The 5,825-nt window shown below is 47.2% G+C and overlaps 1 protein-coding gene across 1 annotated transcript in view; it reads right to left on the bottom strand.

Moving 5' to 3' along the window:
* The window catches only part of RREB1 (ras responsive element binding protein 1), a 113,427-nt gene that overhangs the window by 64,232 nt on the left and 43,370 nt on the right, over window positions 1-5,825 (bottom strand). The window contains exons 2-3 of the mRNA XM_010835882.1: window positions 3,577-3,692; window positions 10-34 (exon numbers count right to left, since the gene is read on the bottom strand). The gene's annotated coding sequence lies outside the window, so the exon portion shown is untranslated. The remainder of the gene's footprint in view (window positions 1-9; window positions 35-3,576; window positions 3,693-5,825) is intronic.

Below are 5,825 nucleotides of genomic sequence, written 5' to 3'. Positions count from 1 at the left end.
CCTTTTTCTCTTCTCTTCGTATCTCTCGTCGACACTGGAAGGGAAGCAAGGGCAGAAAGGTTCAGAAGGAAAAACAGAAACCACGTTTGCTGTAATCTCAGACCGCTGCACTCACCAGACTACAGGGAACCGTACGGGAGATGTCTGAGTCTTCTTTTTCTTCCAAAACCACATTCTGTGGTTGTTTTTCACTCTTAACTGATGTTCCCTACAGCGCATCGCCCTCACTCCCAACAGCCAAAACGATTCTGTGGTGTTTTATTTTCTGAAGCTCACATGGTCCACATACAGCGAACTTTCTCTACCCTTGTTCCCCACAAGGAGTCTCAGACTCCCTCTTGACCCGTGTCCCGCCTCCTAAAACTGACCAAAGATGAGGCAGGGAAGGAATCCGCTAAAGACTCAGAGTCTAGGAGGGAACAGGTCAGACCTTAAAAAAACCTGGTAATACGGAAGGATGACTGCAGGGAACACTACAGCCCCCGGACAATCCAGCTTTACTTCTCCAGGCCTCTTCTAGTCATGCTTCTTCCACACAAGTACTATTGGCTATAGGAAGTTAAGTCTCCAGGTAACCCGTTTCCTTTATTTTATCTGGGAAGATTTTCTCTGGCCACGTACCCTGTTACCCTCCGGTGTGCCTTAAGTTCTGCACATCCACACTGCCTCAGTGATCAAGCGCATTATCTCAGGAGCAAAGTGAATGCTCAGGAGCCCCCCTGGAGAGGACATGACTGCCTGTGGTTCCCCTTCCGCCTCTGGGAGAAGTGACCCGGGTAGGGCGTGACAAACGGGGACTCCTGGAGCAGCCGCGAACGTGTCTGGCAGCAGAGCAGGAAAGGCTGGGGACACAGCCATCTGACGGCTTCACACAACGGACGGGCCATCAGCTGACAAGCCCCAAGCTAAAACCTTACCCAAGAGCCAAAGAGAACCTCAGCAGTAACACTCTCCTTGTCGAGAGACAAAATCTGCCTTCCTTGTTAGTAGACACTTTGAAGAACATGTGTGTGTGCGTGCTAAGTCGCTTCGGTCGTGTCTGACTCTTTCCGATCCCATGGACTGCAGCGCCCCAGGCTCCTCTGTCCATGGGATCCTCCAGGCAAGAATACTGGAGTGGGTTGTCGTGCCCTCCTCCACGGGATCTTCCTGACCCAGGGATGGAAGCCGCGTCTCTTGTGTCTCCTGCATTGGCAGGCGGGTTCTTTACCACCAGCGCCACCTGGGAAGCCCCAGACATTTTGAAGATATGAACCAATGGTTTTCCAAATGGTAGGTAAAAGGACTAACTGCCAAACACACAACTGTTCAGACCACTGACCCAGCCTCACCCTTGCATCTTCCACATGAAAAGAGCAAAAGGAAACCTCGGTCCCAAATTAAAACAAACAAAAAAACAAGACAAGCCCCTCAACCCCAAAGCTGTTTTCTTTCCATGAAGCTTCTCCCATATGGAAGACCATTTAAACTTATTAAAAACTGTGCTTCCCATTCTGACTGTCTATGAAAGTTCATTTGGGAAATTCCTCTCTAGGGAAAAACATTCAACACAGGTACACACACAGAAGTATACATGTACATACCTCATTTTCTTTCTTTAAAGGATTTCTAACGAAAGTATCCTCAGTTCCCTAGAACTGTAATCCAGTCAGTGAACAATTATTTCCTTGATTCATGTAAGGGGCACCTTCTATACTAAAACCCTCTCATTCTTTTAAATATATATCGCCCAGAGGTTTGTTTTTTAAAATACTTATTTACTTGGCTGTGCTGGGTCTGAATTGCAGCATGTGGGGTCTAATTCCCCGACCAGGGATCAAACCCAGGTCGCTTGCGTTGTAAGTGTGAAGTCTCAGCCACTGGACCACCAGGGAAGTCCCCCTATCCCCACCGTAGTTTCAATATACATCAAATCGTAGATGACTAGAAATCTTTATTGTAATTGTATTATGTCAGTAAAAATTATCTCAACCTTTCTACCATTTATAGTGGGATAGTTTCAATGATCTTGTTTTTGTCTTATGGCACTTAGAGAAGAAAAATGTGGTAGAGTTTTTCAGACTAGGACTAGATTTAAGTCCTTTCAGATGGACATAAAATTAGAAGTTACAAACAACATGGTCCACGTCTCTCACTGAGGAGGGAAAGAAAACGGGACAGAAGGGAAACAGTCAACAAGAAAATCAACGCAAATATATTCACCAAGAAGAGGTAAAGTGCTAGTAAGAATTTGTCACAATCACTAAGATGGTAAAGAAACCTTCCCTGCAGACTCTGTAAATGCCCTAAGGACAGAAAACCCAGCAACAGTCACAACCGCTCACCAACCTACAGGCTGAAAGCTGCAAGTGCTTACATCCCAACTGGAAAATGAAAAAGTCAGGCAAATTTGCTGTTTCCCACTTTGTCTGGACAGGAAGACATTTGCTAAATTTACTTCCTCCTTTGGGATAAAGTGTGAAGTGTGACCCTGCCCAGTGATGACGCCGAGATCACCGACATTTACTTCCTTTTCCTAGTTCAAATGTAAGTAAATAGTAGTAGAGACTCTTCTCATCTCTGATCAGAAAGTGCAATTAACAAAATGAAACTCCTAGTTACACTGTTTGAAAAGAAAACGGTCAGTGGACTCAACCTAGGCAGCCCTTTCAGAAGCACCCATGCCAGCCTGCATAGAAAATCTTTTCTGAGATTTTTCTCCGGGTGTGCGCTTGTGTCTTATGTGTGACTTCTCCTTCTGGGAGGATGGAACAGGAAGAATGGAAGGGACCTGGTGTAAAACAATGTAGCTCATTGTTCCCAGTTAGAAAAAACAAATCCACCTTAATATTAAGGTGTATTTATCCACTCATTTAACCAGAAGCCAGCGGCTAGAATTAGTCAGTCTTCCCTGCCCACGCCTGACCCTGGCCCACACTAGAGCAATGACCCAACTGACCAACCTACACCTTCCGATTCTCAATCTCAGGGGATGAAAGGAAGGATTAACAGTCTCAGGTCCATTTACAAAGCACATTTTTCTTTATAAATATTTACAGTCCTAATATTTTCAGTCTCTGCTCCCTGACACCTATCTATATATCTGCTCTATTACTGTAAATAAAAATAATAATAATAGTCATAATGAACAAAATAAAAATCACTGACCCCATGCTAGTATCATCTCCTTTATCTGGGACCAGAGAGGACTGGAAACCCAGATGAGATTCCCAAGTCACAGATGTGAGAGGAAATCCCTTTGACATGGCCAAGTGGACAGGACTGGTGTTCTAGTTTTAAACACAGAGTCCAAATCTGGGGGTGGCAAAGGAGAAGCAGGGAACAGGGGTGCCTGCAGCGTGGCTTCCTGTGAGCCAGGGCCTCGACACCCTTTCCAAGACTTCTCATCCCACGCCCCAGGCCACTAGCCCAGGGAAAACCCGCAGTCCACCGTGAAAGCTTGTCTGTGGTTTTGCATCAAAGCCTCAGGAGGACCCCAAGCAGAGGGTGGACCACTCCAAGGGGATGTGGGGACATGAAGGAAGACAACACTCAAAGTTACTGTGACTCAAGGAAAGTCAATCAAGTTAGACTGACCTGTCTTATTCGTCTTCTCAAGCGGGCCCTCCTTGCTGAGGAGCTGGTGCTGGCGGGGCGAAGCGTGGGCAGGGTCACGCCTCAAAGCCACCGCCTCTGGAGCAGAGTGCAGCAACCTACAGAAACGAGAAGCAGAGGCATGAGGAGGGGGTCCACACCAGAGAGGGTCCTGGCCCTGCAACACGTTCTGCACTTGCACTGTGGGAGCCACCAGCTAAGGACCATGGCATCCCCCCGCTCCCCGTGTTTCTAAGCAAGCTTCCAGCAATGAGGCCAACTCCACGTGAGCAAGAGCGACTGGAATCCAGCACGACCTGGAGAGAAGGAACCCCTAAAGCACATCCCAACAACATCGCAGGCAACGCCACACGGGAATGGCACCAAGGGGAGCTCTGGGCACCTTACTGGCGTGCTGGCAGAAGGCAAGGATGGATGGCCAGTTTCAAGGTGGAGAAGAAAAGACAGCAAGCACTCAGTGCTGGCAGAAGCAGGAGGAGAGAAGAAGAGAACTGAGAGGAAAACACGGAACTAAACAGCCTCTTAACGTAAAGCAGTGACGATTACACCTTTTCCTGAGTGATGGAGAAAGTGTCCTAAAGTGTATCTTTCCTTTTCTGTAAGGGACACACAGAAAACTCAAATTACACACACCCTTTGAGGGTCTGAGAAAGTCGGCTCAGGGGGCGCCACCAGGGGTCTCGGACCCCTGATCCGGGAGAAAGCTGTGTCTGGCCCTCTGGAAATTTAGAGAAACCTGGAACGTAACCTTTCCCAGAGCCACCCAGCCAGCACGTTCTGTCTCTGAAACAGCCTCTGAAGAGGGCAAAACTGGGCAAAGGAGGGAAGTGGCAGCCACGCGAACAAGCGCTGGAGAAACGTTCGCTCGATACGCTTCTATCAAACCCTGCGGAGCGCCTACAGAAAAGCTGCCTGGCACGACACACGCCCAGTTATCACCCTGAATCTCACTCGCGTTGTCCGCACGGTTACTAAGCACCTAAGGTGGGCAGGCTCCCGCTGGACGGGTCTGCGGTGGGTCAGAAGCAGATGCTCAATGATTTCTGACACCACAACAGCTTCTCTCTTTACACCTCACTGCCTCAGGGCTCCATCGTTTTCTTTGTGCCTTTCTCTTTTGAAAAGGTCTTCAGATTTTGAACAAAGTGTCAAAGAAACCAGGAGTAACAGGGACAGCCCCTGAAAGACCAGAGACCGCCCCCTGGCCCTGGTAAACTAGGAGGAACCCTTATTACTACTCCAGTAATTGTCTCCGTGCTTCTTGTGAGCAAGACCCTCCTTGAGGAGCTGATGAAAATTATGGACCCTTGTATACATAAAAGGATATACGCCCATACCCAACATTTTCCTTCAGTATCAAAAGGATCAGGGACCCCAGAAACTCATCCTCAATAAGCAGGGTAAGAATCTTGGTTTTACTTAATATATATGAATTAAGACCATTTTATTAAAATTCCCATGAGGTTTCAGAAACAAACCAGATTATTCCCACCCATCTAAATTTAAAGATGCCTAAAGGTGAAATTACAAACTGTTTAAAAAAAAAAAAAAGCAAGCAAAGTTTCCCTTTTTTGTTACTCATTTTTATTAATGGCAAATATTATCAGGAAGAAAATCTGGAGAAGAATAGCTCCGTGGTTTTTTCCCCCTCGGAACTGCCAAGATTTCCAATTGTAGTTTGAACTATAGTTTTTCACATAATGAATAAAAACGTACGTCAGAGAGACAAGTCTCTGGAGTTGAAACTGTCCAGAATATAACTAAGATTCCCATTAAAATGAGGACCCTCTCCCTCCCCTCACTTAAAAATGATACTTTAAAAGCCCACCAAGTAACCTCTTCCATCCACTCAGGGGAACCAACGAGAGGAGAGGCCAACCTCACAGACTTGACCCTGGAAGTTCCTGCCTCTGATCCTGGATGTAAATGATCTGAATATCAAGAACGTCGTGTGATTAAGCTGACTAACAAGAGTCACTGCCCTGTTTGTTTTGGGTTCCACCAGGCCTAAGGGACTCACACAACTCAGAGAGTGGAAAAGTACAGGACAGTCTTTGGAAGGAAATTCAAGATACCTTTTACTATCACCAGCACCTCAAAAAAAGGGGAGGAGGGGAAGACACACCAGGAGAGGCAGTACCTAGAGACAGGAATCCAGGAAGCTGGAGGTGGGTCTCCGGCTCGGGGGAAGGAGCCTGCATTTCCGGATCGCATCTCCGCCACCCCCCCCC

The sequence above is a fragment of the Bison bison genome, unplaced genomic scaffold, assembly GCF_000754665.1.
Source record: "Bison bison bison isolate TAMUID 2011002044 unplaced genomic scaffold, Bison_UMD1.0 scf7180017864053, whole genome shotgun sequence".
NCBI classification, from domain to species: Eukaryota; Metazoa; Chordata; class Mammalia; order Artiodactyla; family Bovidae; genus Bison; species Bison bison.
This window is presented reverse-complemented; position numbering and strand designations above follow the sequence as displayed.